Genomic DNA, 23196 nt, shown 5'->3' with positions numbered 1-23196 from the left:
GGAAAACCATTCTGGAGTGTAATTAGCAGTCTTCGAAAGGGAGGTAAGAAGGAAATGACAAGTATTTTGGACAGGTCAGGAAAACTGCTGGTGAATCCTGTGGATGCCTTGGGCAGATGGAGGGAATATTTTGAAGAGTTGCTCAATGTAGGTGAAAATGCGATCAGTAATGTTTCAGATTTCGGGGTAGAATGGGATAGGAATGATGGTGGAAATAGGATCACATTTGAGGAAGTGGAAAAAATGGTCAATAGATTGTAGTGCAATAAAGCGGCTGGGGTGGATGAAATTAAGTCGGAACTCATCAAATACAGTGGAATGTCAGGTCTTAAATGGCTACACAGGATAATTGAAATGGCCTGGGAGTCGGGACGGGTTCCATCAGACTGGACAAAAGCAGTAATCACACCAATCTTTAAACATGGAAACAGAAAAGATTGTAACAACTACAGAGGTATCTCTTTAATCAGCGTTGTGGGTAAAATCTTCTCAGGTATTTTTGAAAGGAAAGTGCGGGTATTAGTTGAGGACCAATTGGATGAAAATCAGTGTGGGTTTAGGCCTCTTAGAGGTTGTCAGGACCAGATCTTTAGCTTACGGCAAATAATGGAGAAGTGTTATGAGTGGAACAGGGAATTGTATCTATGCTTTATAGATCTAGAAAAGGCATATGACCGGGTTCCTAGGAGGAAGTTATTGTCTGTTCTACGAGATTATGGAATAGGAGGCAAACTTTTGCAAGCAATTAAAGGTCCTTACATAGATAGTCAGGCAGCAGTTAGAGTTGACGGTAAATTGAGTTCATGGTTCAGAGTAGTTTCAGGGGTAAGACAAGGCTGCAACCTGTCTCCACTGTTGTTCATATTATTTATGGATCATATGTTGAAAACAATGAGATTAAGATATGTGAACACAAAATAAGCAGTCTTGCATATGCGGATGACTTAGTTGTGATGGCAGATTCGATTGAAAGTTTGCAAAGTAATATTTCAGAGCTAGATGAGAAATGTAAGGACTATGGTATGAAGATTAGCATCTCCAAAACGAAAGTAATGTCAGTGGGGAAGAAATATAAACGGATTGAGTGCCAAATAGGAGGAACAAAGATAGAACAGGTGGACGGTTTCAAGTACTTGGGATGCATATTCTCACAGGATGGCAACATAGTGAAAGAACTGGAAGCGAGGTGTAGCAAAGCTAATCCAGTGAGCGCCCAGCTACGATCTACTCTCTTCTGCAAGAAGGAAGTCAGTACCAAGACTAAGTTATCTGTGCACCGTTCAATCTTTCGACCAACTTTATTGTATGGGAGCGAAAGCTGGGTGGATTCAGGTTACCTTATCAACAAGGTTGAGGTTACGGATATGAAAGTAGCTAGGATGATTGCAGGTACTAGTAGATGGGAACAATGGCAGGAGGGTGTCCACAATGAGGAAATCAAAGAAAAACTGGGAATGAACTGTATAGATGTAGCAGTCAGGGCGAACAGGCTTAGATGGTGGGGTCATGTTACACGCATGGGAGAAGCAAGGTTACCCAAGAGACTCATGGATTCAGCAGTAGAGGGTAGGAGGAGTCGGGGCAGACCGAGGAGAAGGTACCTGGATTCGGTTAAGAATGATTTTGAAGTAATACGTTTAACATCAGAAGAGGCACCAATGTTAGTACTGAATAGGGGATCATGGAGGAACTGTATAAGGGGGGCTATGCTCCAGACTGAACGCTGAAAGGCATAATCAGTCTTAAATGATGATGATGATGACGATGATGATGATGATCCCATATGCTCGTACCTTAGTTAGGAGTTTGCAGTGGGGCACCGAGTCAAACGCTTTCCGGAAGTCAAGGAATATGGCATCCGTCTGCTACCCTTCATCCATGGTTCGCAAGATATCATGTGAAAAAAGGGCGAGCTGCGTTTCGCAAGAGCGATGCTTTCTGAAGCCGTGCTGATGCATGGACAGAAACTTCTCTGTCTCAAGGAAATTCATTATATTCGAACTGAGAATACGTTCGAGAATCCTGCAACAAACCGATGTTAAGGATATTGGTCTGTAATTTTGATGATCCGTCCTTCTACCCTTCTTATATACAGGCGTCACGTGCGCTTCTTTCCAGTCGCTCGGGACTTTACGTTGGGTAAGGGATTCGCGGTAAATGCAAGCTAAGTAAGGAGCCAATGCAGTGGAGTACTCTCTGTAAAACCGAATTGGAATCCCATCAGGACCTGGCGATTTATTTATTTTCAACCTATTCAGGTGTTTCACAACCCCAGGGACGTCTATCACTATGTCCTCCATACGGGAATCTGTACGAGACTCAAACGGCGGTATATTTGTACGATCCTCCTGCGTGAAAGATTTCTCAAATGCTAAATTTTAAAATTTCAGCTTTCGTTTTGCTATCTTCCGCTGTCAGGCCAGACTGATCAGCGAGTGGCTGGATGGAAGCCTTCGACCCGCTTACCGATTTTACGTAAGACCAGAATTTCCTTGGGTTTTCAGCAAGATCTTTTGCTAAGGTATGACGGTGGTAGTGGTTGTATGCTTCGCGCATCGCTCTTTTTACAGCAGCACGAATCTCTAATAACTTTTGCCTGTCCTCATTCTCCCAATCCTCCTCCTACCGCGAGTGCAACTGTCTTTGCCTCCTGAGCATTCTCCGAATTGCGCTGTTAAACCACGGTGGGTCTTTTCCGTCCGTAACCCACTTTTTAGATATAAAGTGCTACAGCCTTCCAGTTCAAGCAAGAAAAAGCATGTAACAGTGTAACAAGTGAATGGGCTAATGACTTAATGGCAGGAGCCCATGGATTATTTCAGTTGATTATGTTATGAGCATTTACCCGTATGTTCAAACAGTATACGCGGCCGAAGTTTAGCGAGAATTGCGGTTCACGTGTCACAGTCGTAGCGCTGTTTTCCGTGGCCCCGTGAGGAAGCGCGGAGAGGCAGGAGATACGGGCAGCAGGTGCGTATTACTGCCGACAGGCTGGCCCAGTGCGAAGTCTGCGGCCGTCGGCAGAGGCTACTGCCGTATAAACGGGCCCTGGAGGGACGCCGAGGTGTGCGGCAGAGGAACGCGGCTACTCACGCGCGTCGTTACAGCTTCATGAACGACGCCGCTGACCGTGGCTCGCGGCTGTGGAGGAGCCGATAAAGTTTTACTGTGCCGCGGCTCAAGAGGGGGGGGGGGGGGGGGGCAGTCGGCGGTCCTAACTGGCGCTCTGTGGGAACCATTGGCAGCGGTAAGAAACTGCGGTTTCTTCCTGTAATGACACGCACACGTCCTGTATCACCAACCTTCCGTAGCTCAATTTCATCACCAGCACCATTATCATCCTCAATGTTGAAATCATCACTGTTATCACGTCATCATCATCATCCGCCACCCACATCACTGCCATCACCGAGCGAGGTGGTGCAGTGGTTAGCACAATGGACTCGCAATCGGGAGGACGACGGTTCAAACCCGCATCTAGCCATCCTGATTTATGTTTGCCATGATTTCCTTAAGGGTGGTAGGACGTCAAACGGGCCTACTTGGAGCAGGAGAGGCACCACAGGACATTTTAATTTCCACTGTCTGTACTTTTACAAATAAATTCATAAAACTTAAACAGCATGGCCAGGAAGGAAGGATTCAGGATTCATACTCATAGCAGTGGAAGCTCAAAAAGTAACAAAACACTTTTTTTTTACATGTGAAATTTCATCATTTTTTCACTTACTACTGGCTGCATTTGTTGCTATAGGTACACGTTTCTTCCTAAGTAAGAAAGATTCTTCGATGACCTTTGCACAGCATACAAATCATAGTTACAGGTGTATGAAACTCTAGAAGTTATTTAATTTATGAAAAAAAATGAATGAACTGTTACATTTTAAACTTCAAGTTTAGAAAAAATTCAAGTTTTATAGTTAATTATCCCAATTTTTCCAGTTTTTTAATAGATTTGGAAAATTCTAGACTTTCATACACCTGTAACTACTGTTTGTATGCTACGAAAAATTCATTGAAGAATCTCTCTCACTTAGGAAGGAAAGTGTACCTATAGCAACAAATGCAGCCAGTAATAAGTGAAAAAAATGATGAAATTTCACATGTAAAAAAAGGTATTTTGAAACGTTTTTGAACTTCCACTGCGATGAGTGTGAGTCCTCAATCCTTCTTGGTCATGGTGGCAAAGTTTTATGAATTTATTTGTAAAAGTATAGACAGTAGAAATTAAAATGTCCTGTGGTGACTCTCCTGCTCAAAGTCGGCCCGTTTGACGTCCTACCCCCTTTAAATCTCTTCAGGCAAATGCCGGGATGGTACCCTCGAAACGGCATGGCCGACTTCCTTCCCCATCATTCGCTAATCCGATGGGACCGATGACTTCGCTGTTTGGTCCCCTGCCGCAAATCAACCAACCACTGTCATCATCATCATCATCATCATCATTTTCATCATCATCATCATCATAAAACACTTGCATCCATTCCTTGATATGGGCCCCTATAAACATTTCCAACCATAACTATTGTCAGCTATTCGCTTTGTAACACTCCTGCCCTCTTATCTGTAACTTTCTTCTAACTGCAGGTAGTTTTACTGTCACTACAAAATTCCTGTCCTGCAGCTAATCTACCTTTACACCCTTACTCTGCAAACTACTGTGAAGTGCATGACGGAGGGTACTTCCCACCATACCAGTTCAAATCAAAATGGTTCAAATTGCTCTGAGCACTATGGGACTTAACATCTGAGGTCATCAGTCCCCTAGAACTTAGAACTACTTAAAGCTAACTAACCTAAGGACATCACACACATTCATGCCCGAGGCAGGATTCGAACCTGCGACCGTAGCAGTTGCGCGGTTCCAGACTGAAGGGCCTAGAACCGCTAGACCACTATACCAGTAATTAGGGCAACTTCCCATTCAATTCACGAATTGGTCACGACTATTTAAACACATCCGTGCGTGCTCTGACTGATCTCTTGTGCTCGCGATCCCTGTGGAAGCGATACATTTGGCGTTGTACAATATTGCTAGGGTTATCATTTGGAGGCATTAATAAAACATTCTCGGGGTTCAAGCCGCGTCAAGTGGCTTACTGCACACGAGCTTTCGGCAGAGACCTCCTCCGCCATTGTCAAGTGGATGGCTGTCGTCTGGTTGTCGTTGCCGTGCTTATATAGCCGCGCCGTCGCTCGTGACGTCACTGGTGCTCGCTTCCGCTCCATATATGGTAATATTTTGGCCACACGTTCGCCGGGAGCGCTTTAACAGCCTCAACACCGGATCCCACGCTGCACTCAGCTGCAATCCACCGTCTCTATTGAAAGTGTTGTCAGAAATTATAATCTGTATGGCCTCGCTTATCACGCTATCCCAGAAGCCATTAGTCCGTTTAATAATAGAAATCGACTGAAATTCGGTGTCCGTTTTCCAGAGCATTTTCTGCTATAGCTGACTTTTTTGGGGACAGCGCAGACGGCCACACCTTTCGTGTTCTATGCGGCGCTGCTCAGTAGTGCGAACAGTCTGGCCGACATAGAACTGCCCACATCCACGCGGTATCTTGTAAATTCCTGGCGTTCTGAGGCCTACATCGTCTTTCACAGATTTCATTAGTTGCCGGATCTTTGCCGGAGGCCTGAAGATTGTGTCTGTTTTATGCCTCTTCAGGAGCCGACTAATTTTCCCTGTTGTCGAACCACAAAACGGTAAGAATGCAACCTGCTTGGTATCTTCTTCAGTGGTCTTCTTCCTGTGACGCTTGGATGGCACTGCTTGTGAGATCTGTTTCTTGTTGTAACCGTTTTGCTTAAAAACTTTGAGTAAGTGGCTCAATTCTCTCGGCAAGTTTCCACCGTCTGAGACGGTTTCAGCTCGATGTACTAAGGTCCTCAGAACTGACTGTTTCTGTGCAGGGTGATGGAAGCTGGTGGCGTGCAGATACCTATCCGTGTTGGTGGGCTTGCGGTAAACGCCATGACCTAGAGACCAATTCGGTTTACGGCGGACAAGCACGTCCAAGAACGGCAGGGAACCCTCCGTCTCTACTTCGATTGTGAAGTTGATGTGGTCGTGGACGCTGTTGAGATGCTCCAGGAACTCTTGTAACTCTTCTGATGACATTAGTACATCGAGCTGAAACCGTCTCAGACGCTGAAAACGCTCAGACGCTGGGCCACTTAGGCGTAGTTTTTAAGGAAAACGGTTACAACAACAAACAGATCTCACAAGCAGTGTCATTCAAGCCTCAAAGGAAGAAGACCTCTGAAGAGGGCAGCAAGCAGGTTGCATTCTTACCGTTTTGTGGTTCGACAACAGGGAAGATTAGGCGGCTCCTGAAGAGGCATAAAACAGACACAATCTTCAGGCCTCCGGCAACTAATGAAACCTGTGAAAGACGATGTGGACCTCAGAACGCCAGGAATTTACAAGACAGCGTGTGGATGTGGGCAGTTCTATGCGGGCCAGACTGTTCGCACTACTGAGCAGCGCCGCATAGAACACGAAAGCTGTTACCGTCTGCGCTATCCTGAAAAGTCAGCTGTAGCAGAAAATGCTCTGGGAAACGCACACCGAATTGCGTTCGATGAGACGTCTATTATTAAAAGGACTAAAGGCTTCTGGGATAGTGTGATAAACGAGGCCATACAGATTAGAATTTCTGACAACACTTTCAGTAGAGACAGTGAATTGCAGCTGAGTGCAGCGTGGGATCCGGTGTTGAGGCAGTTGAAGCGGGCCCGGCGGTCGCGCGGTCAAAACATCACCATATATGGAGCGGGACCGAGCACCAGTGACGTCACGAGCGACGGCGCGGCTATATAAGCACGGCAGTGACAACCACACGACAGCCATCCACTTGACAATGGCAGAGGAGATCTCTGCCGAAAGCTCGTGTGCAGTAAGCCACTTGACGCGGCTTCAACCCCGAGAATGTTTCATTAACGGATATCGCCGCGAAAGCATGCATTCGTACATCTGGAAGGAGTTCTTCAAAAGTTGTAGGTAGGTTTTCTTGGGACAGTTTGCGTCTATCTCCGTGCGTGTTTCAATTCGGGGCCAACCAAATTAGCGATCATTCGTGCTGCTCTTCTCTATATACATTCAATTGTTGGCCTTTGGAACATCCTACACACTTGAGAAATGTTCCGGGACTCGCCGCACAAGCGATTTCTTGCTGATTGCCTATGTAGATTGACTGCATTTCCCCAGTATTTTATGAATCAACTGCAGTTTTCCACCTGCTAACATACGACAGAACCTATACGATCGTTTTAGTCCATATCTCAACAAAGTGTTACACCCAGGTATTTGTATGTGTTGACCGATTCCTACTGTGACTCACTGATGCTGCAGTCATAGCGTTCTACGAGTTTCGTTCTTTGAAACACAAAATTTTAAATTTTTGAACATTTACAGCTATCTACTAATCTCTGTATCCCTTTTAGATATTTTCAAGTACACACTGCATATTTGTGAATCTTTTTCAGATAGTACATCATTGTGGATCACTGCATCATCTACAAAAACTGGGATTACTATTAAAATTTTCCGCAAGGTCATTAATATACCGCATGAACACCAACGGACGCAACACACTTCCCTGGGGCACACCAGAAGTCACGTCTACATCCGACGATGACTCTCCATCCTGTGTCCTCCCTACCAAAAAAAAGAAATCCTCATCCCGTCACGAATTACGCTTGATACTGCATTCGGTCGTACTTTTCATAATAAGCGCAGCTGTGGTATTGAGTTTCAGGGAGAGCATAAGGGAACAAATGACAAGAATGGGGGAAAGAAATACAGTAGAAGAAGAATGGTTAGCTTTGAGGAATGAAGTAGTGAAGTCAGCAGATGATCAAGTAGGTAAAAAGACGAGGGCTAGCAGAAATCCTTGGGTGACAGAAGAAATACTGAATTTAATTGATGAAAGGAGAAAATATAAAAATGCAGTAAATGAAGCAGGCAAAAAGGAATACAAACGTATCAAAAATGAGATCGATAGGAAGTGCAAAATGGCTAAGCAGGCGGGGCTAGAGGACAAACGTAAGGATGTAGGCTTACCTCACTAGGGGTAAGATAGATACGGTCTACAGAAAAATTAAGGAGACCTTTGGAGAAAAGAGAGCCACTTGTATGAATATCAAGAGCTCAAATGCAAACCCAGTTCTAAGCAAAGAAGGGAAAGCAGAAAGGTGGAAGGAGTATATTGAGGGACTATACAAGGGCGATATACTTGAGGGCAATGTTATAGAAAGGGAAGGGGATGTAGATGAAGATGAAATGGGAGATATGATACTGCGTAAAGAGTTTGATAGAGCACTGAAAGGCCTAAGTGGAAACAACCCCCCGGGAGTAGACAACATTCCATTAGATCTACTCTCAGCCTTGGGAGAGCCAGTCCTGACAAAACTCTACCGTCTGATGAGCAAAATGTATGAGACAGACGAAATACCCTCAGACTTCAAGAAGAATATCATAATTCCAATCCCAAAGAAAGCAGGTGTTGACAGATGTGAAAATTACCAAACTATCAGTTTAATAAGTCACGGCTGCAAAATACTAACGCGAATTCTTTACAGACGAATGGAAAAACTAGTAGAAGCCGACCTCGGGGAAGATCAGTTTGGATTCCGTAGAAATATCGGAACACGTGAGGCAATACTGAACCTACGATTATCTTAGAAGCTAGATTAATAAAAGGCAAACCTACGTTTCTCGCATTTGTAGACTTGGAGAAAGCTTTTGACAATTTTTACTGGAATACTCTGTTTCAAATTCTGAAGGTGGCAAGGGTAAAATACAGGTAGCGAAAGGCTATTTACAATTAGTACAGAAACCAGATGGCAGTTATAAGAGTCGAGGGACATGAAAGGGAAGCAGTGGTTGGGAAGGGAGTGAGACAGTGTTGTAGCCTCTCCCCGATATTATTCAATCTGTATATTGAGCAAGCAGTAAGGGAAACAAAAGAAAAATTAGGAGTAGGAATTAAAATCCATGGAGAAGAAATAAAAACTTTGAGGTTTGCCGATGACATTTAATTCTGTCAGAGACAGCAAAGGACTTGGAAGAACAGTTGAACGGAATGGACAGTGTCTTGAAGGAAGGATATAAGATGAACAGCAACCAAAGCAAAACTAGGATAATGGAATTTAGTCGAATTAAGTCGGGTGATGCTGAGGGAATTAGATCAGGAATTGAGTTGTGCTATTTGGGGAGCAAAATTACTGATGATGGTCGAAGTAGAGAGGATATAAAATGTAGACTGGCAGTGGCAAGGAAAGAGTTTCTGACGAAGAGAAATTTGTTAACATCGAGTATTGATTTAAGTGTCAGGAAGACGTTTCTGAAAGTATTTGTATGGAGTGTAGCCATGTATGGAAGTGAAACATGGACGATAAACGGTTTGGACAAGAAGAGAATAGAAGCTTTCGAAATGTGGTGCTACAGTAGAATGCTGAAGATTAGATGGGTAGATCATATAACTAATGAGGAGGTATTGAATAGGATTGGGGAGAAGAGAAGTTTGTGGCATAACTTGACTAGAAGAAGGGATCGGTTGGTGGGACATGTTCTGAGGCATCAAGGGATCACAAATTTAGCATTGGAGGGCAGCGTGGAGGGTAAAAATCGTAGAGGGGGACGAAGAGATGAATACACCAAGCAGATTCAGAAGCGTGTAGGCTGCAGTACGTGTTGGGAGATGAAGAAGGTTGCACAGGATAGAGTAGCATGGAGAGCTGCATCAAACCAGTCTCAGGACTGAAGACCACAACAACAACACGTCTGTTTATTGAACTACGTCCAATAACATTAATTTTTGACAGAAAGTTCAATGAGAATAAAGTGTGCTTTACGATAATTGAGTAGTTTCCCTGAGCGACATTCGATAAGATATCGCACTTTTAGTCAGTGTGCTCTCAGAACTCTTTCCATGATCGAGGTAGCAATACTTGCTGAACCTAAACTGGGGACCAACAACTACTCTCGATTTTCGCTAGCGACCTCCGTATCAGCCTAAGAGTGGCCCGCAGCAACGGCAACTAATTTTGCTGGTTTAGTGATGTTCTGCAATATTCTGTCTGCGCATCGTTACCATGTTCACAACAATAATTAAATAAAAGAAATAAACAAGACGATTCGCAAATGCTATCTACCGTGACGGTGATGTGATAAAAGTTGCAGTATTGCGCCTGATATTCTGTACCAATTTTTCAACAAGGCAGCACTTGGATAAGAATTTCGTTGACCTGTCAGTTATATGTTCACCTGGATCGCTGTCCTGTCCAACTCAGTTTCATCCGGTCACATTACAGTGCTGAAGGAATATCGAACAATACAGTCACAGTGGTTGTAAAAATAAGCGAAAGGTATTTCACGCCAATACTTCAAGTCAGTGCACCAAAGTATCGATATTTTCAGGAGAAGCTACAAGAACTCTTCACAGTCACAGAATTTCATATATGACGGCAAATAACGCTACTACAAGATGAGGATAGGATTCGTTTAAACCAAAGTGGGACGAAACGAACAATTCTCCGCTGGTTAACTTTGAGTACAACGTACAACAAGAGAAATGTTGTAAGTTAGCTGTAGTTGCCGAGAACATCAATCTATTTGCCCTTCTTCAGCAAGAAAGTAAACAGACGTGCCAGAAACTCAATGAAACCAAAGATAAAACTGACTGCGTTCTGTCAAATAATTAAAAATTATTGTAGTAAGAAGTTTTAGATTACTTCCGTCTATGTACTACTGAACTAATGCAATATTCGTTTTGACAGAACCGTTTCGCATTAAAATATTCAGTTACTTCAGAGGATTCAAATACACCCTTCTCACTTAAATACACCACTTTAAACTTGGAAATTATACCAATGTAGTTAAAAGCTGTAAACGCCTCTGTTACTGGCATATCCCGACAGAGTAAAAACATTTTACAGCGCTTAACAGTCATAAAGCACATTGCAGTTTCAAGTGATCTTAAATCGTTACAGCTCCGTGACATAACAATACAACCCGCCCAGCTACACTGAAGAGCGAAAGAAACAGGTTCTCCTTCCTAATACCGTGTAGGGCCCCCGCGACCACGCAGAAGTGCCGCAGCACGACGCGGCACGGTCTCGACTAAAGTCTGAAGTAGCGCTGGAGGAAACTGACATCATGAATCCTGAATGGCTGTCCATAAACCCGGAAGAGTACGAGGGGGTGGAGATCTCTTCTGAACAGCACGTTGTAAGGCATCCCAAACATGCTCAATAATATTCACGACTGGGGAGTTTGGTGGCCAACGGAAGAGACTGTTCCTGGAGCCACTCTGTCGCAATTCTGGACGTGCGGGGTGTCGCATTGTTCTGCTGGCATCGCTCAAGTCCGTCGGAATGCAGAATGGATAGGAATGGATTCAGGTGAACAGACAGGATGCGTCACAGGTCAAAGTCGTATCTAGACATATCAGGAGCCCCATATCACTGCAACTATACACGCCCCACACCATTACAGAGCCTCCACCACCTTGAACAGTCTCCCGCTGACAAGCAGGGTCCATGGATTCAAGAGGTTGTCTCCATACTCGTACACGTCCATCCGCTCGATACAATATGAAACGAGATTCACCGGACCAGGCAACGTGTTTCCAGTCATGAATAGTCCAATGGCAGTGTTGATGGGACCAGGCGAGGCGTAAAGCTTTGTGTCATGGAGTCATCAAAAATGGTTCAAATGCCTCTGAGCACTATGGGACTCAACTGCTGAGGTCATAAGTCCCCTAGAACTTAGAACTACTTAAACCTAACTAACGTAAGGACAACACACACATCCATGCCCGAGGCAGGATTCGAACCTGCGACCGTAGCGGTCGCGCGGTTCCAGACTGTAGCGCCAGAACCGCTCGGCCACTAGCGGCCGGCCATGGAGTCATCAACGGTACATAAGGGGGCCTTCGTCTCCGAAAGCCCATATCGATGATGTTTCGTTGAATGGTTCGCACACTGACGCTTTTTGATGGCCCAGCATTGAAAACTGCAGTAATTTGCGGAAGGGTTTGCACTTCTGTCACGTTGAACGATTCTCTTTAGAATCATCATTGGTCCCGTTCTTCTACGATCTTTTCCCGCCCGCAGCGATGTCGGAGATTTGATGTTCTACGGGATTCCTGATATCCACGGTACACTTGTGAAATGGTCGTACGGGAAAATCCCCAGTTCATCGCTACGTCGGAAATGCTGTGTCCCATCGCCCGTGCGCCGACTATAACACCACGTTCAAACTCACTTAAATCTCGATAACATGCCATTGCAGCAGCGGTATTCGATCTAACAACTCACCAGACGCCTTTTGTCTTATACAGGTGTTGACGACCGCAGAGCCGTATTGTGCCTGTTTACATATCTCTGTGTTTGAACAAGATTGCCTACACTAGTTCCTTTGGGGCTTCAGTGTAGTTCTTCATAACCGTCGTAATTAAGTCTCTCACCCTAGTCGCTTCCCTGACACATCTCTTCGTCTGTTCCAGTAATCACCAAATCGCCGACATGAAACCTTCCATTTCTCGCCGAAGGAGACCTCAGTGACTTCAAACATGGAGTAGTTACTGGAGCCACTTGAATAACAAATCCATCAGCGACATTTCAGTCTTCCTAAAACTGCCCAAGTGGACTGTTGGTGATGTGATAGTGAAGTAGAAACGCGAACGAACAACCCCAAGTAAACCACGACCAGGAAAACCTGATGTACTGACGCACAGACACAGTCTAGCATTGAGGAGGGCGGCTCTGAGAAATCGCATGAAATCAGCCGAATGAAACGCTAGTCCAGCCAGACCAGTGACTGTGTTTAGGAAGTCAGAGAGAACGGACTACGATGTTGGAGCAGCTCCTCATCAGACATGCATTTCTGAGGTGAGTGTGAAGCGACGTCTGTGGTGGGGCACGGAGCACGCCACTGGACAATGGACGACTGTAAACGACTATTTAGGAACGACGAATAACGCTGTACCCTGTGGCAGTGCGACAGGAGGGTTGGAGTTTGCCGAATGACTGCAGAACGTGACCTGCCATCGTGTGTAGTGGCAACAGCGATGCTAGGAGCAGGAGACGTTGCGGTATGCTGGTGTTTTCCGTGATGAGGCTGTGGTCCCCTTATTGCGCCTAGGAAAACGCCAAATGGGGAAGGATATGACTACACTTTACAGCACTGTATAGCGCGTACAGCAGAGATATTATTTGGAGACGATGACTGATTGAACAGCATGACAGTGCACCCGGTCGTAAAGCAACATCTGTGAAGCAGTGGCGTGTAAGACCTTAACTTTTCCCGGCGAATTGAATGTTCAAATAACTTACGGGTTTGCTGCCGGGCGACGTCGCCGACCACCGCCGATATTTCGACAGGAGCACACCCTGCCATTCTCAAGGCACAAATGCAAGGAAGAAAAAATGTGCAAGCAAATTTAATACCTCGGTTCACATAGGAGAAACGAGGAAGACACTACACCCAGAACGTCAACACAACAAAAGATAACCAACATCAGAAATATCGATAGTTACTATTAATTAACAGCCGGCCGAAGTGGCCGTGCGGTTAAAGGCGCTGCAGTCTGGAACCGCAAGACCGCTACGGTCGCAGGTTCGAATCCTGCCTCGGGCATGGATGTTTGTGATGTCCTTAGGTTAGTTAGGTTTAACTAGTTCTAAGTTCTAGGGGACTAATGACCTCAGCAGTTGAGTCCCATAGTGCTCAGAGCCATTTGAACCATTTATTAATTAACAGGTGAGGTAGCACTAATTCTGCCCCTCTGTTTTTTGATGAGAGACAGAGCCGGATTCCAAGCAGCATTTAGACAAAATCCACCATCTCTGTTAATAAGGTTGCTTGACAGTCTGATTTCAACAGCTTCCTTAATGACACTATCCCAATAGCTGGACGTGCAGGCCAGAATCTCCGTGTTGTTGTATTCCATAGGATGACCGGTGTCAAGGCAATGTTCTGCAATAGCCGATTTGCTCGGCTGGTGTAAGCGTGTGTAACGCTTATGTTCAATACACCGGTCTTCCACAGTCCTGATTGTCTGACCAATATATGACATGCCACAACTGCAAGGAATACGATAGACCCCAGCCTTACGCAAACCAAGATCATTCTTTACGGAGGCCAACAGGGCCTTAATCTTGGAAGGTGGTCGAAAAACACATTTCACATCATATTTCCGTAAAATACGGCCAACCATGTTGGAAATGCTTTGCGTAAGGCAAAAAGGCCGTAGACTTCGGCGCCACTTCGTTGCTATCGTCACTCACCCGTTGCACAGAAGGCTGATGGCGCAAAGCACGTTTGATCTGCCTCTCACTATAACCATTCTGACGAAATGTGACTTCGAGATGTGCTAGCTCAGCTGCCAAACTTGCAGGGTCTGAGATAACGTGGGCCCTGTGAACCAAGGTGCGAAGTACTCCTTCACGCTGAGCTGGATGGTGACAACTATCAGCTCGCAGATACAAGTCAGTGTGGGTTGGCTTCCTATAAACAGAATGTCCCAACGTACCATCAGTCTTCCTTTTGACCAACACATCGAGGAAGGGAAGGCATCCATTCTTTTCCACCTCCATAGTGAACTGAATATTTGGGTGGATTGAATTCAGGTGTTCCAAAAACCGGTTTAAATTCTCACTACCATGAGGCCACACAACAAAAGTATCGTCTACATATCTGAAAAAAAAAACACGCAGGTTTCAAGGTCGCTGACTCCAATGCACGTTCCTCAAAGTCCTCCATAAACAAATTGGCCACAATAGGTGACAACGGGATTCCCACTGCAACTCCATCAGTCTGTTCGTAGTACTGACCATTGAATAAAAAGTAAGTGGAAGTCAGCACTTGTCGAAACAAATTTGTTAACTCGACACCAAACTTAACCTTAATTAGCTGCAACGAATCAGAGAGAGGAACGCGAGTGAAAAGAGAAACCACATTACGTCGACTGCAGGGATTGCGTTTGAATGACTCTGATATTTTAATCAGTTTTGATGTGTGTTCTGGGTGTGGTGTCTTCCTTGTTCCTCCTCTGTGAACCGAGGTATTAAATTTGCTTGCACATTTTTTCTTCCTTGCATTTGTGCCTTGAGAATGGCAGGGTGTGCTCCTGTCGAAATATCGGCGGTGTTTTCGTCGACGTCACCCGGAAGCAAATCCGTAAGTTATTTGAACACTGGCGTGTAGACAATAACATTCTAGAAATGGTCTGACCTTCCAAAGTTCCGTACATGAACCGAGTGGAGCGCGTTGGCGAATGGTGACTTCGTTCCAGACCCCAGCTTGCATCACCAGCAACACCTTCTCTGGTTTCTGCCCTTGAGGAAGACCAGCCTGCCGTCCCCCCGCCCCTCCCCTTTTCCCAGACATCTCGCTGAAAGTGTGCCCTGCAGAGTTCAAGGAGTCGTAAAGACGAAGGGATCCACTAGTGTTTCTCTGCATACTTTTGATCGGCCAGTGTTAGGTTACTTCCCACCACGTATATTTTGCTGAAAAACCGTGAAGATGAAATCAGGAGCACGAGAGGCACCCGCAAACTTAGCATCAGTCGTTGTTCGTGCGGACAATTCGCGACTGGGAGAGGCAAAGCGAGGAGCAACAATGGTACACAAGCGGCCCTCTGCCGCACCGCCACACACCGCAGGGTGGACCGGACCTAAAAATAACTGCACTAAATAAACGATTAATTCATTCGTCACTTGCTCATACTTGCTGCAGTAACCGATACAGCAACGAATTCGTTGATTGGCTGGACTGCGAAATTCTCTCTGTCAGGTGTGAAAACTTTTAACTCGTGTTTCGCGAGAAACGAAGTCACGCGTCTAAAAGCCGTCGCCGCTGAGATGGCCCCTGCCCGTGCTGTAAAAGTGAGTTGCATTGCGTCCTGCTTTATCGAGTGTGCCGGCGAGATAGCCGTTTATGCGGGACCAAAAACTCGTATAGGGTTCCGTAATGCGATCAAGTCTTCGCGTTCAGTCGAGCGGCGAACTCTGCCGGCGAAGAAAAAAAAGGGAAGAGAACCGCACGATATACGGCACTGTGAAGTCCGGAGGCTAGTAATACCGTAGTATCCTGCGCGAAAGAGTTGATGGCCGGTTTCTGCCTGATACTCGTCAGAAAGAAAACACCCACCCATACTAAAGTAGATGTAAAAGTACAGTGCCTGGCAAAAAAAGCGTCTCATTCAAAAGGGGAGGAGGAAATGAAGTGAAAATTGACAGACAGAGAGGCTATCTAATGTTATTTCAGTGATTATAAAACCGAGTCAAATCTACAAAGACTTCGGCAGCACGAATGCAGTTATCAGTGTGATACTGAATCCTCCCTCGCATTGATTGTAGGCAAGGGTGTCATTAAGCCATCGTATCCTTAATGTTAAAACACAGTCCTGTGTTACTCAATGCTCTTTATAGGCTCAAAACGACGCCTTTCACGAGGGCAGGGCATCGTCATGTTATCCAGAACAAAGAAAATGGACATAGCAAGTAACGGATCGTGCTCCTACCATGAGCTACTCTATTCAAAAGCGTAAACGAAAAGCATAAATATGTAAGACGTGAAAGGTAGCGAAAGTAAGTGAAAGGTGTTGTCACTCCTGCCAGAAAGCATTCGTCAAATACCCGGGAAACGAACGTGAAGGACATCGTACGATACGGTATAAGTGCCATCAAGAATAAACCTAGACAAGAATGTTCTAAAAATGTGAGCGGTCGTTTATCTCGTGCGATGCTCATCATCGGCAATAGCAACATACAGAGTGCGTTCCGTAAGTAATGCGACCAATTTATTTTTGACGCAACGGTACGCCACAGCGTGTTGTAGCCGGCTTGGCTAAGTGGAGGGGGCTGTCAGCTTCGAAATGCTCTTTGTCTCATTCGGCTGCGAACTGCCGGAGAGTCAGGACGTTTTGAGTTTATGTAACATGGCACAATGGATCATTCTGTAGAACAACGGTACGCTATCAAATTTTGCGTTAAACTGGTTAAGTCCGCCACCGAAACGTTTCCATTACTCCAGCATGCCTTTGGGAATGATTGCTTGTCCAAATCACAAGTTTTCCTATGGCACAAGTCGTTCATCGAGAGGCCGAGAGGAGATCACCGACGAACCTCGCAGTCGACGGCCGTCAATCGCACGAGTCGACGAAATTGTTTGAACTCTGACAGACGGCTGAGCCTTCAATTGATAGCACAAACTTTTAACATGCCAAAAACAACCGGTTTCCGCATTGTGACCGAAGATTTGAACATGAGAAAGGTGTGTGCCAAACTCGTCCCAAAAGTGTTGACCGACGAACACAAGCACATGCGAGTGCTTCGGTGCCGAGAAATGTTGGAAATGTGTGAAAATGATCCTCATTTTTTAAACCCAGTTATCACTGGTGATGAGTCGTGGATTTTTGAGTACGACCCCGGCAGAGTTCACAGTGGCACACCCCACCGTCGCCCCGTCCAAAGAAGGCACCCATGAGCAAGTCCAGGATCAAATCCATGTTCATTGTCTTCTTTGACGTCAGAGGCATTGTCCACCACGAATTCGACCCTACCGGGACTACAGTAAACTCAGCTTTCTGCTTGGAAGTGCTCAAAACACTGAAAAGCAGGGGCTCGCGCTGCCGAAGCGACATCGAGGACACGTGGGAAGTTCACCACGACAACGTGCTGAGTCACAGCGCCTTCATTGTCAACGCCTTCTTGGACAGGACCAAGACCCCCCCATTGGTTCCCCAGCCTCCCTACAGTACTGACCTGGCTGCCGCTGACTTTTTTATTTTCTATGTTAAAAGGAGTCATGAAAGGAAAACATTGGGACACGACTGGAAACATCCAGGCGCATGTTACATCAGCTCTAAAGGACATTCTGGAAAAGGCATTCCAGGATGCCTTCCAGGCATGGAAACACCGCCTCCAGAAGTGTATCGACGCAAGAGGGTACTATTTTGAAAATTTTTGATTATTTGTACGAATATATTCAATAAATGATTTTTATGAATTTGGTTGCATTACTTATGGAGCGCATCTTGTAAAGTAGGACATCGCTGATAAACAATAAACATGGCCCCGGAACAATTTCACTGTTGTGTCCTCTTCTGAGACAAACTGGCCCACAGCTATTACTGATTGTTGATATCCACGATACTGACTTTGAGACGGAGTTCTGTCGGGCATATATGTGGTGAGCAGTAAGTGAATCCAGACTAGCTGACCAGTTGCAATAAATGGTGGTTCTTTTGCGCCTTTGTCCATGCTTTCGATGGATGTAAACCCGTCTTCTTCAGAAATATATGTAACTTTCACCTATTGTGACAACCCGTCGGCTGTTTTGGACTCATTTACTGATCTCTAACGTTGCTGAAGCGCAGCCATGTTCAAAATGTAGGTGTGGGAGGGATTTCGATGGCCACGGGAGTTCGTCAACATCACGCAGGCAATTCATAGAGGCACGTGCCGTGTGTGGGCGAGCATTGTCCTGTTGAACAACGGCGTCAACAAACTGTCGCGTGAGAGGTAATACGTGAGGACGCAGGGTGTCCGAGGCGCACTGTGAAGAGTTCCCTCAGTGCCTGTCGGAGCTACACCCCACGGCTACGCCCCACGGCTCTCCGCATCGTAATACCAGGAGCAACACCGCTGTGGCTCTCCGAAACACTGGAAGAATGGGATCCGGCCGCCATACTGGCAGACGATGGTCATCCAGGGTGGTACAGAGCCGCGACACACTGCGGTTCACGCTTCCCGCTCATGGCACCGCTCCCAGTGCGGTGTAACGGCAGACTAAGCATCGGCCGCTGCTAAAAATTAGTTGCGGCTTCCAACGTTTGGTTGAGCGGAGGCGGACGTGACGCTGTTGCGCAGGTAACACCAATGGCGAGACGGGTTTCTCCATCACTCCGCCAGCGGTTGGGCTGAGTAAAGCGCCTCTGTTGCCACACCCTGAATAATGTCCGCCTCCGTAGCGTAGCGGTAGCGTTACCGCCTAACACGCAGGGGGACCGGGTTCGATACCCGGCAGGGGACTGGCTGTTCTGTGTACTTCATCATCATTTTCATCATGATTGTCTTGCAAGTCGCCGAACTTGCAATACGGTGGCCGAACTTCCACCAATGGGGCCAACAATGCCATACGATCATTTCGGTCTTGCCGCAGTGGATACACCGGTTCCCGTGTGATCACGGAAGTTAAGCGTTGTCAGGCGTGGTCGGCACTTGGATGGGTGACCATTCAGGCCGCCATGCGCTGTTGCCATTTTTCGGGGTGCACTCAGCCTCGTGATGCCAATTGAGGAGCTACTCGACCGAATAGTAGCGGCTTCGGTCAAGAATACCATCATAACGACGAGGAGAGCGATGTGCTGACCCCACGCCCCTCCTATCCGCATCCTCCACTGAGGATGACACGGCGGTCGGATGGTCCCGGTAGGCCACTCGTGGCCTGAAGACGGTGTGTTTATAACATGAATAAACAGAATTGTGCTGTGTGTAATATTATTGCATTTCAGCTACTTTGCATGTGAGATATTTGTCATTAAAGAAAAGAGATGAATTTTTTTTTTTTTTTTTTTTTTTTTTTTTAAATGTGCGCCTATACCAAGACACGCGTCCAGCGTTCTAATACTCTAAATAAACACTATGACCCGCTGGGCGCAGATATTTAAAATCATTGCCGCAGCGCTTGATAGCAAGAAGCTGCGAAACAGAAAAAAGAACAATCTATCTTTTGTTAAGAAGTGTCCTGGAGACTTCATTATATATGTCGCCGACATGTTAAGACGTATTACACAGCACTGCTACAAGTTGTATTTTTATTTTGTGTAAAAACTATGTGAAACGACGAACAAACATTACGGTAACTCGGGTGTGGATACAGTGTAGTTACGCACATCCAAGGACATTTAATTTGAAGAAGGAACGAACTGACAGAGCAGCGATTATTGGACTGCGCCATTTACAAAAGAAATATCAGATGTAAGTCTTGCATTTATTGTGTTTTTTCAATGTGTAGAAGTTTAAAGCCAATTTGTTCAAAATATATTAATATTTTACGATGCAGTAATTTTTTTCTTATTCTTTTCTTTCACTAACCAAAAATGAAGTTCAAATTGTATATGAGCTTTGTTACAGATTCGCTCTATATCGCGGTGTCTCGATTGTATTTGGGAGGCCACTAATGTGTTCAACTTCCGATCTGTTAAATCTTTCTCTTACGAAATTCCACTAATTTGCTTTCATTTCCATTTTTATATTCAAATACGTCCCTTAGGTATTTTCATCGAAGATTCTGATTGCGTGAAGGCAATCCGGGTCAAAAGCTCAATTATTCGCGTAATCAATCCGTACGTCTCCTGAACACAATCGAGAACCGACGCATCACTGATCAATTAATAATCTCTCTCTATTTTCAAGTCGTACTGAAAAACAGCCACACAGGATAGCCGTAAGTAGGCAATCTAGCGTTAGGTTGCATATTGTCGGTAAATATTACCAACCAACAGTTACAGCATCAGTATTATTAATAGCCGGCCGGTGTGGCCGTGCGGTTCTATGCGCTTCAGTCTGGAACCGAGCGACCGCTACGGTCGCAGGTTCGAATCCTGCCTCGGGCATGGATGTGTGTGATGTCCTTAGGTTAGTTAGGTTTAAGTAGTTCTAAGTCCTAGGGCACTGATGACCTCAGATGTTAAGTCCCATAGTGCTCAGAGCCATTTGAACCATTTTTGAACATGAAGGTAAAATTAGAGAGAGATGAGAGCCCACCCGGTGGATTACCGATAATCGTTCTTCCCGGGAAGCATTAGCAACTGGAACAGAGCGGTACACAAAGTGCTCTCTGCCACACACCGTAAGGCAGCTTGCGGAATGCAGGTGCAGATGAGGATAGCGGGCATCAGACAATAACAACCTTACGACGTGCTGGGCAACAACACGAGCACTGCCTGTTGCCTATTGCTCCTGAAGTAAACACTACTTACGTATTAGGCCTTTGGTGCGTTCCAACCGCCGATAACTGCCTACAAGGCAGTCGAAGGAGCGGTGTAGAGTCGTGGAACACGTAATCGGCAGCTCGCAGCCAGTGCATGAATCCTTGTTTATTCAAGGAGCTCCTCATCAGGCCTCCCTACCCCAGAAAGTCTGGGTCTTCTCCCACCAAAGACAACCGCGCTATCCTTTCGGCTACGAAGACGGTCTCGTTCGTCCTGTTCCGTGCAAAACACGACGTAACTCGAGAACGAATAAAGCTACGGTAAAATGAAAGGCATAATTGATTTTACCGCAGTATTACGTATCTGTTCCATGTCACACTGCCCCCTTTTCATGTGCATGTGAACACGAGAAGCTGCATTCAAGGTGGCGGTTTCTATAGTGGTCTCCGTGTTCGTTACACATGGCCTAAGAAGTTTCCCCTCCGCTCCCACCTCACACTACTCAACTCCAAATTTCTGTTCACCTGCCTGTTCCAGTTTTACAAGGAGACGGCACGACCGTGGGGTCGGGGATTTGTCCGCAATTTTGTGTGGCGAAAGAGGACGCACTACTCGGAAAATCCCGAGAAAAATCGATCCAAAGAGTCTTAGGTGCCTTATGAGTATAAAATGTTAATACACTGCCGAGCCGCCGTCTGGCCTAGGTGTTTAGGGCTCGGATTCTTACACCAGAAGTCTCGTGTTCGATTCCTCCTTTTGCACTTTTTTTTCTGTTTCATTTTCTTTGGTTATTCCACCAATTATTCAGAAAGTTTCCCAAACCTACATTATCGTCAACAAATTAGTTACATTATTGAATAAAAATTATTTTCTTTTTGTCCAACAACACAATTCATGGCGGTGGGTTTTCCATTTTTCACTGTAAAGTATATGAGGAGAAACATTGGGTTTTTAATCAGAGTAACAAAGTCGATTGGAAAACATTCAATTTTTATACATATAATAATTATAAACAAGAACTGCAGTGGTAATTATCGTAAAAACAAACAAAGCAATAATTTTTGCGACATCTTGCGCAACATATAAAAGCGGATTTTTTACAATCACAGGGCGTTTGCAATAAATCTGTACAAAAACATGCCCCATTAACATTTACGAAAATGTTTCGAGTCTCTGACAATTTTTAGGCAAACCAGGCATATTGAATCATGTCTCGGAATATTGGTGACGATAATTGATGGTGAATTATGGAATGAATTTTTATACAATCTTCCCAGGAATTAATTTTACGATTCTCCTGTAGCAATGCGCTGCAATTTTGCAAGCAACAGAAGAAAAAACAAAAGTGCCGGAGGAGAAATCGAACCCCAGACCTTTGGTGTAAAGGTCCGAGCGCTAACCATGTAGGCCAGGTGGCGGATCGGCAGTGGACTAACAAGTTATACTCATAAGGAACCTAAGAAACTTTGGATCGATTTTTCTCGGGATTTTCCGAGTAGTGCATCCTAATATTTTAACGACGTGACATGTTAGGCGTCCTCTTTCACCACACAAAATTGAGGACAAATCCCCGACCCCACGGTCGTGCCGTCTCCTTGGCTGGTTACACTCATATGGGCCAAGCCTTAGATGCAGATCTTTGAAGCTGGGGCAGCACAAAGCTGAGGAGAAACACCTCGTACCAGTATCGGCCTCGTATGAAGATGCAACTGCGTGTGCAGCGCGCAGTACGTTTCGGACGCACAGACATCCTCGGTAACAAGCTCGGCGCTGTCGCCAGACCGTAAAGTATGGCGCCAATCAGCCGGCGGCGTTTATGGCTCCAGTCAGCCATATTGCTGAGTGACACTTTACGGCCCCAGACGGAGGTCCCTCCGCAATAAAGAAAAATCTGGAGCCAGCGTTGACGGGCGACTCTCAACTGGCGGCCTATACTGTGCTATACGACGCGGCATTAGCAGCGAAGAGCAGTTGCTGGGCGCTGACCGCTGCCAATAACAGCTCCCCACCCTCTCTCTCGCTCCTCTCTTTCTGCTCTTCCCAGACCATATTTTACGACTGTGGGAGACGACGTTTTACGGCGATGGTCGTATCGGCGGATATCATCGCTTGATGACGCACTGTCTAGTTACGAAAACATTGTGCAAAATATATGTTTGATTATGTTCCGGCAAGCAAACTAGAGAGTTATCGTGCGACCATGTTCTCAGGTCACTGTACGATAAGGTGAACCAAAGTCCAG

The sequence above is a fragment of the Schistocerca americana genome, chromosome 9, assembly GCF_021461395.2.
Source record: "Schistocerca americana isolate TAMUIC-IGC-003095 chromosome 9, iqSchAmer2.1, whole genome shotgun sequence".
NCBI classification, from domain to species: Eukaryota; Metazoa; Arthropoda; class Insecta; order Orthoptera; family Acrididae; genus Schistocerca; species Schistocerca americana.
This window is presented reverse-complemented; position numbering follows the sequence as displayed.